Source organism: Callionymus lyra, chromosome 18 (genome assembly GCF_982586985.1).
Source record: "Callionymus lyra chromosome 18, fCalLyr1.hap1.1, whole genome shotgun sequence".
NCBI classification, from domain to species: domain Eukaryota; kingdom Metazoa; phylum Chordata; class Actinopteri; order Syngnathiformes; family Callionymidae; genus Callionymus; species Callionymus lyra.
In genome coordinates this window covers 2,354,741-2,366,934 of record NC_141835.1, presented here as the reverse complement: position 1 = coordinate 2,366,934, position 12,194 = coordinate 2,354,741, and the positions used below count along the sequence as shown (strand labels likewise).

At 37.6% G+C, this 12,194-nt stretch overlaps 1 pseudogene; it reads right to left on the bottom strand.

Moving 5' to 3' along the window:
- Window positions 1–1,434: 1,434 nt before the first annotated feature.
- Window positions 1,435–7,511, bottom strand: LOC148060034 (uncharacterized; annotated as a pseudogene).
- Between the last annotated feature and the right edge of the window lie 4,683 nt (window positions 7,512–12,194).

Sequence of the window (12,194 nt, the reverse complement as noted above, 5' to 3'; positions counted from 1 at the left end):
GCTCCTTCTCTGTTCCCTCCTCACTCCCGATCTGTTCCCTTCTCGCTCCTTCTCTGTTCCCTCCTCGCTCCTTCTCTGTTCCCTCGCTCCTTCTCTGTTCCCTCGTTCCTTCTATGTTCCCTCGCTCCTTCTCTGTTCCCTCGTTCCTTCTATGTTCCCGCGCTCCTGCTCTGTTCCCTCATTCCTTCTCTGTTCCCTCCTCACTCCTGATCTGTTCCCTCACTCCTTCTATGTTCCCTCGCTCCTGCTCTGTTCCCTCGTTCCTTCTCTGTTCCCTCCTCACTCCCGATCTGTTCCCTCCTCGCTCCTTCTCTGTTCCCTCGCTCCTGCTCTGTTCCCTCGCTCCTTCTCTGTTCCCTCGCTCCTGCTCTGTTCCCTCGTTCCTTCTCTGTTCCCTCGCTCCTGCTCTGTTCCCTCGCTCCTTCTCTGTTCCCTCGCTCCTGCTCTGTTCCCTCGTTCCTTCTCTGTTCCCTCCTCACACCCGATCTGTTCCCTCCTCGCTCCTTCTATGTTCCCTCGCTCCTTCTCTGTTCCCTCGTTCCTTCTCTGTTCCCTCCTCACTCCCGATCTGTTCCCTCGCTCCTGCTCTGCACCTCCAGAGGTGTGTGCGAGCCAGTGTTTGTGTCCAGGGCTAAAGTGTTTGAAGGCCCTCTGATGGTTCTTCTGGGTCACTCCGGGAACTGTTTGTCTGTACATCGGATGAGCTGCTCCAGATGTTCCCATGCAGTGTGTGCGCACGTGCACGTCGCCGAGCGTGGACGAGGACGAGCGTGCACGTGTGTGTTTAGATAGAAGCGAAGCGAAAGACGAGACATGTTCCAATTAGAAGTAGACAAACTGTTGATGTAAAAGAAACTAAAGCTAACATTTACATGCTGCGACTCTGATGTTTCCATTGTGACTCCAGTCCTCGGTCCTCGTGGCTCGGAGCCTAAAACGCTGTCAGACGTCAGATGAATGGCTTTTAAATCCCGCGTCACTCCGAGCGTCGCGGACGATCCAGCGACGCAGCGACGGACGAGCAACTTAATACACGAACGCAGCGTCTCGGGAGACGCTCGTAAAAATCACTCACGGCTTAATGGTCGATAAGATCCGAACCTGAAGCCTCGAATGGGTCCCAACAGAACCGAGCGAGTCCAGCGCCAGCAAGACAAACGTTCGCTCGGATGAAGACGAAGCAAACATGAGTGAAAGGATCACTGGAAAAATAGGAATGTAGGGAATTCTCCAGACGTTCTATCACAATAACCATTTCCAACTGACTCTTCTATTATGACCACCTGTTCGAGACGATCCACCCTCGAGGCTCGTCTTACACCAGAACCTTTCACTTTACTGGAAAACTGCCTGTTCAGAAGAAAACCAACACAATTCTCAGCCATTGAAACACAGTCTGATCCACGTGTCCTTGATAGCAACGATGTTTTCGCTTCACCAGGACAGAAGGTGAACTTTCCATCGCCACGAGTAGAACATCTGAAGAACATGAACATGTATCTGAAGAACATGTATCTGAAGAACATGAACATGTATCTGAAGAACATGTATCTGAAGAACATGTATCTGAAGAACATGTATCTGAAGAACATGAACATGTATCTGAAGAACATGTATCTGAAGAACATGAACATGTATCTGAAGAACATGAACATGTATCTGAAGAACATGAACATGTATCTGAAGAACATGTATGTGAGAACATGTATCTGAAGAACATGAACATGTATCTGAAGAACATGAACATGTATCTGAAGAACATTTATCTGAAGAACATGAACATGTATCAGAAGAACATGTATCTGAAGAACATAAACATGTATCTGAAGAACATGAACATGTATCTGAAGAACATGTATCTGAAGAACATTTATCTGAAGAACATGAGCATGTATCTGAAGAACATTTATCTGAAGAACATAAACATGTATCTGAAGAACATTTATCTGAAGAACATGTACATGTATCTGAAGAACATGTACATGTTTCTGAAGAACATGTACATGTATCTGAAGAACATTTATCTGAAGAACATGTACATGTATCTGAAGAACATGTATCTGAAGAACATGAACATGTATCTGAAGAACATGAACATGTATCTGAAGAACATGAACATTTATCTGAAGAACATGAACATGTATCTGAAGAACATTTATCTGAAGAACATGAACATGTATCAGAAGAACATGTACATGTATCTGAAGAACATTTATCTGAAGAACATGAACATGTATCTGAAGAACATTTATCTGAAGAACATAAACATGTATCTGAAGAACATTTATCTGAAGAACATAAACATGTATCTGAAGAACATGAACATGTATCTGAAGAACATGTATCTGAAGAACATTTATCTGAAGAACATGAACATGTATCTGAAGAACATTTATCTGAAGAACATAAACATGTATCTGAAGAACATTTATCTGAAGAACATGAACATGTATCTGAAGAACATTTATCTGAAGAACATGAACATGTATCAGAAGAACATGTACATGTATCTGAAGAACATTTATCTGAAGAACATGAACATGTATCTGAAGAACATTTATCTGAAGAACATAAACATGTATCTGAAGAACATTTATCTGAAGAACATAAACATGTATCTGAAGAACATGAACATGTATCTGAAGAACATGTATCTGAAGAACATTTATCTGAAGAACATGAACATGTATCTGAAGAACATTTATCTGAAGAACATAAACATGTATCTGAAGAACATTTATCTGAAGAACATGAACATGTATCTGAAGAACATTTATCTGAAGAACATGACCTTGTAATAATAACATGGATGGATGGACTTTATTATCTCTGATGGTCACTTTTTGGGAAATCGTTTTGAATCACCTGATCATTGAATTCTTTCGACTCCTCTGGTGTGAACTTCCCTGATATCGTGTTATTACAGCTTTTATTTCATTGATAAAGCTGCAGGTTCACGAGCGACATCTTGTTTTACTTTGGATTAAACCTGATTAATCCCCAGACCTCGGCGTGACCCCAAGAATCAAACCAGCCTCTGACTTTTTCCACTTCGCTGCGTCTCGATCGTGTTCAGATGTGAAGAAACACACGTGTGTCGTGACGACAAATGTTTCCTGAGGTCGACACGTTCATGTGTGTTTTCACACAATGACACGACAAACCTTATGTTCAATAACAAAGTGACAAACCTTTGGTTTAGTTTTTTATGTATGCTAACAGTTGATGCTATGTATGCTAACAGTTGATGCTATGTATGCTAACAGTTGATGCTATGTATGCTAACAGTTGATGCTATGTATGCTAACAGTTAATGCTATGTATGCTAACAGTTGATGCTATGTATTCTAATAGTTGAAGCTATGTATGCTAACAGTTGATGCCATGTATTCTAATAGTTGAAGCTATGTATGCTAACAGTTGATGCTATGTATGCTAACAGTTGATGCTATGTATGCTAACAGTTGATGCTATGTATGCTAATAGTTGAAGCTATGTATGCTAACAGTTGATGCTATGTATGCTAACAGTTGATGCTATGTATGCTAATAGTTGAAGCTATGTATGCTAACAGTTGATGCTATGTATGCTAACAGTTGATGCTATGTATGCTAATAGTTGAAGCTATGTATGCTAACAGTTGATGCTATGTATGCTAACAGTTGATGCTATGTATGCTAATAGTTGAAGCTATGTATGCTAATAGATGATGCTATGTATGGTAATAGTTGATGCTATGTATGCTATGGTTGATGCTATGTATGCTAACAGTTGATGCTATGTATGCTAATAGTTGAAGCTATGTATGCTAATAGATGATGCTATGTATGCTAACAGTTGATGCTATGTATGCTAATAGTTGAAGCTATGTATGCTAACAGTTGATGCTATGTATGCTAACAGCTGATGCTATGTATGCTAACAGTTGATGCTATGTATGCTAATAGTTGAAGCTATGTATGCTAACAGTTGATGCTATGTATGCTAATAGTTGAAGCTATGTATGCTAATAGTTGATGCTATGTATTCTAATAGTTGATGCTATGTATGCTAACAATTGATGCTATGTATGCTAATAGTTGAAGCTATGTATGCTAATAGATGATGCTATGTATGGTAATAGTTGATGCTATGTATGCTATGGTTGATGCTATGTATGCTAACAGTTGATGCTATGTATGCTAATAGTTGAAGCTATGTATGCTAATAGATGATGCTATGTATGCTAACAGTTGATGCTATGTATGCTAATAGTTGAAGCTATGTATGCTAACAGTTGATGCTATGTATGCTAACAGTTGATGCTATGTAAGCTAATAGTTGAAGCTATGTATGCTAACAGTTGATGCTATGTATGCTAACAGTTGATGCTATGTATGCTAATAGTTGAAGCTATGTATGCTAATAGATGATGCTATGTATGGTAATAGTTGATGCTATGTATGCTATGGTTGATGCTATGTATGCTAACAGTTGATGCTATGTATGCTAATAGTTGAAGCTATGTATGCTAATAGATGATGCTATGTATGCTAACAGTTGATGCTATGTATGCTAATAGTTGAAGCTATGTATGCTAACAGTTGATGCTATGTATGCTAACAGCTGATGCTATGTATGCTAACAGTTGATGCTATGTATGCTAATAGTTGAAGCTATGTATGCTAACAGTTGATGCTATGTATGCTAATAGTTGAAGCTATGTATGCTAATAGTTGATGCTATGTATTCTAATAGTTGATGCTATGTATGCTAACAATTGATGCTATGTATGCTAACAGTTGATGCTATTTATGCTAACAGTTGATGCTATGTATGCTAATAGTTGAAGCTATGTATGCTAATAGTTCATGCTATGTATGCTAACAATTGATGCTATGTATGCTAACAGTTGATGCTATGTATGCTAATAGTTGATGCTATGTATGAATGCATGAATCAACACAACTTGTTACAAACATATATATTTAAGATATTTATTCGTCTACAGGGCGGAAATTTGCCCCATTTTTTTTTTTTACCAAAATGAACTTCTTTGCTGATGAGATCCCGAGTTATGTTGCGGTTCAGGTGTTTGTTTAAAGTGCTTCATGCTGCCATGTGTGGCTCGAGTCGCACAAACGTGTTTGTTTGTAATTCCAAAGAATTTCCACCTTCCTGCACGTGAAGAACCTACTTGAGCTGTGACCTCATCTGAAGGAAGACACCTGCGGAGTGAAGCTATTATCCCATTACTGGTGAGAGGACGACTCACCTTTAGCTCCGCCCCCCGAACCTCACCTCGCCGCAACCCCCCGACATCTGAAGACGGGGAGGATCTGCCGGGACTGGAGGCCGCGGAGGAGGATCAGTGGATCTGCTGCTCAGACGACCAGGGTCTTCACGGCTCAGACGGGTCGGCCCACACACACCTGGATCACACACACACACACACACACACACACACACACACACACACACACACACACACACACACACACACACACACACACACACACACACACACACCTGGATGACCAGCAGCTTCAAAGCAAAGATACCACCTGGGCTGGTCGTCAGGTGTGTGTGTGTGTGAGGGCGTGACACACACACAGACACACACACACACACACACGCACACACACACACACACACACACACACACACACACACACACACACACACACACACGCACACACACACACACACACACACGGACAAGGACAAGGGTTTAAAAAGTTAAGTCCAAGAGACTGAAGACCCACTTATCCCAAAGTGAAAGACACACAAACACGTAGCGAGGACCCACACACGGACGCACACAGACGCACACACGGACGCACTCATGAACGCACACACGGACGCACACACGGACGCACACACGGACGCACACACGGACGCACACACGGACCCACACACGGACGCACACGGACCCACACATGGACCACACACGTACGCACACACGGACCCACACACAGACGCACACACGGACCCACACACGGACCCACACACGGACGCACACACGGACCCACACACGGACGCTCACACGGACGCACACACGGACCCACACACGGACCCACACACGGACCCACACACGGACCCACACACGGACGCATACACACGGACGCACACACGGACGCACACACGGACCCACACACGGACGCTCACACGGACGCACACACGGACCCACACACGGACCCACACACGGACGCTCACACGGACGCACACACGGACCCACACACGGACGCACACACGGACCCACACACGGACGCTCACACGGACGCACACACGGACCCACACACGGACCCACACACGGACCCACACACGGACGCACACACGGACCCACACACGGACCCACACACAGACCCACACACGGACGCTCACACGGACGCACACACGGACGCACACACGGACGCACACACGGACGCACACACGGACGCACACACGGACCCACACACGGACACACACGGACCCACACACGGACGCACACACGGACGCACACACGGACCCACACACGGACGCACACACAGACCCACACACGGACGCTCACACAGACCCACACACGGACCCACACACAGACCCACACACGGACTCACACACAGACCCACACACAGACCCACACACAGACCCACACACGGACGCACACACGGACCCACACACAGACCCACACACAGACCCACACACGGACCCACACACGGACGCACACACGGACCCACACACAGACCCACACACAGACCCACACACGGACCCACACACGGACGCACACATGGACCCACACGGACCCACACACAGACCCACACACGGACCCACACACGGACCCACACACGGACGCACACACGGACCCACACACGGACTCACACACAGACCCACACACAGACCCACACACGGACCCACACACGGACGCACACACGGACCCACACACAGACCCACACACAGACCCACACACGGACCCACACACGGACGCACACACGGACCCACACACAGACCCACACACAGACCCACACACGGACCCACACACGGACGCACACATGGACCCACACACGGACCCACACACAGACCCACACACAGACCCACACACGGACCCACACACGGACGCACACACGGACCCACACACGGACTCACACACAGACCCACACACAGACCCACACACAGACCCACACACGGACGCACACACGGACCCACACACAGACCCACACACAGACCCACACACGGACCCACACACGGACGCACACACAGACCCACACACAGACCCACACACGGACGCACACAGACGACACACGGCGAGGCTGGGAACCTGGCGCTGCAGCAGGAGCCGTTTGAAGCCAGCTGTCACAACCTGACAGCCTGTTGTTTCAGAGGCCCTCGTGCGGCCGAGGGGCCGAGGGCAGAAAAACAACACTAGGAATGTGTACAAGTCGGGACCCAACAGTAAATCCTTCGTCCGTTTCCTTCCCTCGCCGCGAAGACGAGGGGCGTCCGGCGGAGGACGTGGGAGCGACGGCGCTCGCTCTCCGAAGAGCCACTAACGTCATCTTCATCACCCACTGGTTCTCACACCTCTTAACGACCTTGACATCTTCTTACGAGTCCAACCCACTGGGGCCTCGTTCTTCACGAAGATGTTTTCACGCAGGAAAGAACTTTGACCTACTGTTAGCATCGTTAGCATTAGCAACATGAGAGAAGTTTAACTATGACGTTGACACTTACGTCTGTTTCATGCTTTTATTTTGTTGAACTTCCTCTTTATCTGCCTTTTCTTCCGTGTCCCTTGACAAGTTGACGTTATCCACTGGAAGCCAATCGGTAATCGACGCCCGTGCAGCTGATTCATGAGCGACGTCGTTCCAGTCCGTGGTGTCAGATCGTCTTCGTTGAGTTAGTTACTGAGTTTCTAACGTTGATCTCCCTGTTCTTTCTTTTCTTTTCTTTTCTACCTCATGCTTTTCTTTATTGTATTGCGTTGACAACTGTTACTTATTGTTTACATTTGTTTGATCAGTTGAAAATTGTTTGATTATAGTTGAAAATTGTTTGATTATAGTTGAAAATTGTTTGATTATAGTTGAAAATTGTTGGATTATAGTTGAAAATTGTTGGATTATAGTTGAAAATTGTTTGATTAAAGTTGAAAATTGTTTGATTGTAGTTGAAAATTGTTTGATTATAGTTGAAAATTGTTTGATTATAGTTGAAAATTGTTTGATTATAGTTGAAAATTGTTGATTATAGTTGAAAATTGTTTGATTAAAGTTGAAAATTGTTTGATTGTAGTTGAAAATTGTTTGATTATAGTTGAAAATTGTTGGATTATAGTTGAAAATTGTTGGATTATAGTTGAAAATTGTTTGATTAAAGTTGAAAATTGTTTGATTGTAGTTGAAAATTGTTTGATTATAGTTGAAAATTGTTGGATTATAGTTGAAAATTGTTTGATTAAAGTTGAAAATTGTTTGATTGTAGTTGAAAATTGTTTGATTATAGTTGAAAATTGTTTGATTATAGTTGAAAATTGTTTGATTATAGTTGAAAATTGTTTGATTAAAGTTGAAAATTGTTGGATTATAGTTGAAAATTGTTTGATTATAGTTGAAAATTGTTGGATTATAGTTGAAAATTGTTTGATTGTAGTTGAAAATTGTTTGATTAAAGTTGAAAATTGTTTGATTGTAGTTGAAAATTGTTTGATTATAGTTGAAAATTGTTTGATTACAGTTGAAAATTGTTGGATTATAGTTGAAAATTGTTGGATTATAGTTGAAAATTGTTTGATTATAGTTGAAAATTGTTTGATTATAGTTGAAAATTGTTGGATTATAGTTGAAAATTGTTGGATTATAGTTGAAAATTGTTGGATTATAGTTGAAAATTGTTTGATTATAGTTGAAAATTGTTTGATTAAAGTTGAAAATTGTTGGATTATAGTTGAAAATTGTTTGATTATAGTTGAAAATTGTTGGATTATAGTTGAAAATTGTTTGATTACAGTTGAAAATTGTTGGATTATAGTTGAAAATTGTTTGATTATAGTTGAAAATTGTTGGATTATAGTTGAAAATTGTTTGATTATAGTTGAAAATTGTTGGATTATAGTTGAAAATTGTTGGATTATAGTTGGAAATTGTTTGATTGTAGTTGAAAATTGTTGGATTATAGTTGAAAATTGTTTGATTATAGTTGAAAATTGTTTGATTATAGTTGGAAATTGTTTGATTATAGTTGAAAATTGTTGGATTATAGTTGAAAATTGTTGGATTATAGTTGAAAATTGTTTGATTATAGTTGAAAATTGTTTGATTATAGTTGAAAATTGTTGGATTATAGTTGAAAATTGTTGGATTATAGTTGAAAATTGTTTGATTAAAATTGAAAATTGTTTGATTGTAGTTGAAAATTGTTTGATTATAGTTGAAAATTGTTTGATTATAGTTGAAAATTGTTTGATTATAGTTGAAAATTGTTGATTATAGTTGAAAATTGTTTGATTAAAGTTGAAAATTGTTTGATTGTAGTTGAAAATTGTTTGATTATAGTTGAAAATTGTTGGATTATAGTTGAAAATTGTTGGATTATAGTTGAAAATTGTTTGATTAAAGTTGAAAATTGTTTGATTGTAGTTGAAAATTGTTTGATTATAGTTGAAAATTGTTGGATTATAGTTGAAAATTGTTTGATTAAAGTTGAAAATTGTTTGATTGTAGTTGAAAATTGTTTGATTATAGTTGAAAATTGTTTGATTATAGTTGAAAATTGTTTGATTATAGTTGAAAATTGTTTGATTAAAGTTGAAAATTGTTGGATTATAGTTGAAAATTGTTTGATTATAGTTGAAAATTGTTGGATTATAGTTGAAAATTGTTTGATTGTAGTTGAAAATTGTTTGATTAAAGTTGAAAATTGTTTGATTGTAGTTGAAAATTGTTTGATTATAGTTGAAAATTGTTTGATTACAGTTGAAAATTGTTGGATTATAGTTGAAAATTGTTGGATTATAGTTGAAAATTGTTTGATTATAGTTGAAAATTGTTTGATTATAGTTGAAAATTGTTGGATTATAGTTGAAAATTGTTGGATTATAGTTGAAAATTGTTGGATTATAGTTGAAAATTGTTTGATTATAGTTGAAAATTGTTTGATTAAAGTTGAAAATTGTTGGATTATAGTTGAAAATTGTTTGATTATAGTTGAAAATTGTTGGATTATAGTTGAAAATTGTTTGATTACAGTTGAAAATTGTTGGATTATAGTTGAAAATTGTTTGATTATAGTTGAAAATTGTTGGATTATAGTTGAAAATTGTTTGATTATAGTTGAAAATTGTTGGATTATAGTTGAAAATTGTTGGATTATAGTTGGAAATTGTTTGATTGTAGTTGAAAATTGTTGGATTATAGTTGAAAATTGTTTGATTATAGTTGAAAATTGTTTGATTATAGTTGGAAATTGTTTGATTATAGTTGAAAATTGTTGATTATAGTTGAAAATTGTTGATTATAGTTGAAAATTGTTTGATTATAGTTGAAAATTGTTGGATTATAGTTGAAAATTGTTTGATTACAGTTGAAAATTGTTGGATTATAGTTGAAAATTGTTTGATTATAGTTGAAAATTGTTGGATTATAGTTGAAAATTGTTTGATTATAGTTGAAAATTGTTGGATTATAGTTGAAAATTGTTGGATTATAGTTGGAAATTGTTTGATTGTAGTTGAAAATTGTTGGATTATAGTTGAAAATTGTTTGATTATAGTTGAAAATTGTTTGATTATAGTTGGAAATTGTTTGATTATAGTTGAAAATTGTTGGATTATAGTTGAAAATTGTTGGATTATAGTTGAAAATTGTTTGATTATAGTTGAAAATTGTTTGATTATAGTTGAAAATTGTTGGATTATAGTTGAAAATTGTTGGATTATAGTTGAAAATTGTTTGATTAAAATTGAAAATTGTTTGATTGTAGTTGAAAATTGTTTGATTATAGTTGAAAATTGTTTGATTATAGTTGAAAATTGTTTGATTATAGTTGAAAATTGTTGATTATAGTTGAAAATTGTTTGATTAAAGTTGAAAATTGTTTGATTGTAGTTGAAAATTGTTTGATTATAGTTGAAAATTGTTGGATTATAGTTGAAAATTGTTGGATTATAGTTGAAAATTGTTTGATTAAAGTTGAAAATTGTTTGATTGTAGTTGAAAATTGTTTGATTATAGTTGAAAATTGTTGGATTATAGTTGAAAATTGTTTGATTAAAGTTGAAAATTGTTTGATTGTAGTTGAAAATTGTTTGATTATAGTTGAAAATTGTTTGATTATAGTTGAAAATTGTTTGATTATAGTTGAAAATTGTTTGATTAAAGTTGAAAATTGTTGGATTATAGTTGAAAATTGTTTGATTATAGTTGAAAATTGTTGGATTATAGTTGAAAATTGTTTGATTGTAGTTGAAAATTGTTTGATTAAAGTTGAAAATTGTTTGATTGTAGTTGAAAATTGTTTGATTATAGTTGAAAATTGTTTGATTACAGTTGAAAATTGTTGGATTATAGTTGAAAATTGTTGGATTATAGTTGAAAATTGTTTGATTATAGTTGAAAATTGTTTGATTATAGTTGAAAATTGTTGGATTATAGTTGAAAATTGTTGGATTATAGTTGAAAATTGTTGGATTATAGTTGAAAATTGTTTGATTATAGTTGAAAATTGTTTGATTAAAGTTGAAAATTGTTGGATTATAGTTGAAAATTGTTTGATTATAGTTGAAAATTGTTGGATTATAGTTGAAAATTGTTTGATTACAGTTGAAAATTGTTGGATTATAGTTGAAAATTGTTTGATTATAGTTGAAAATTGTTGGATTATAGTTGAAAATTGTTTGATTATAGTTGAAAATTGTTGGATTATAGTTGAAAATTGTTGGATTATAGTTGGAAATTGTTTGATTGTAGTTGAAAATTGTTGGATTATAGTTGAAAATTGTTTGATTATAGTTGAAAATTGTTTGATTATAGTTGGAAATTGTTTGATTATAGTTGAAAATTGTTGGATTATAGTTGAAAATTGTTGGATTATAGTTGAAAATTGTTTGATTATAGTTGAAAAATTGTTTGATTATAGTTGAAAATTGTTGGATTATAGTTGAAAATTGTTGGATTATAGTTGAAAATTGTTGGATTATAGTTGAAAATTGTTTGATTAAAGTTGAAAATTGTTTGATT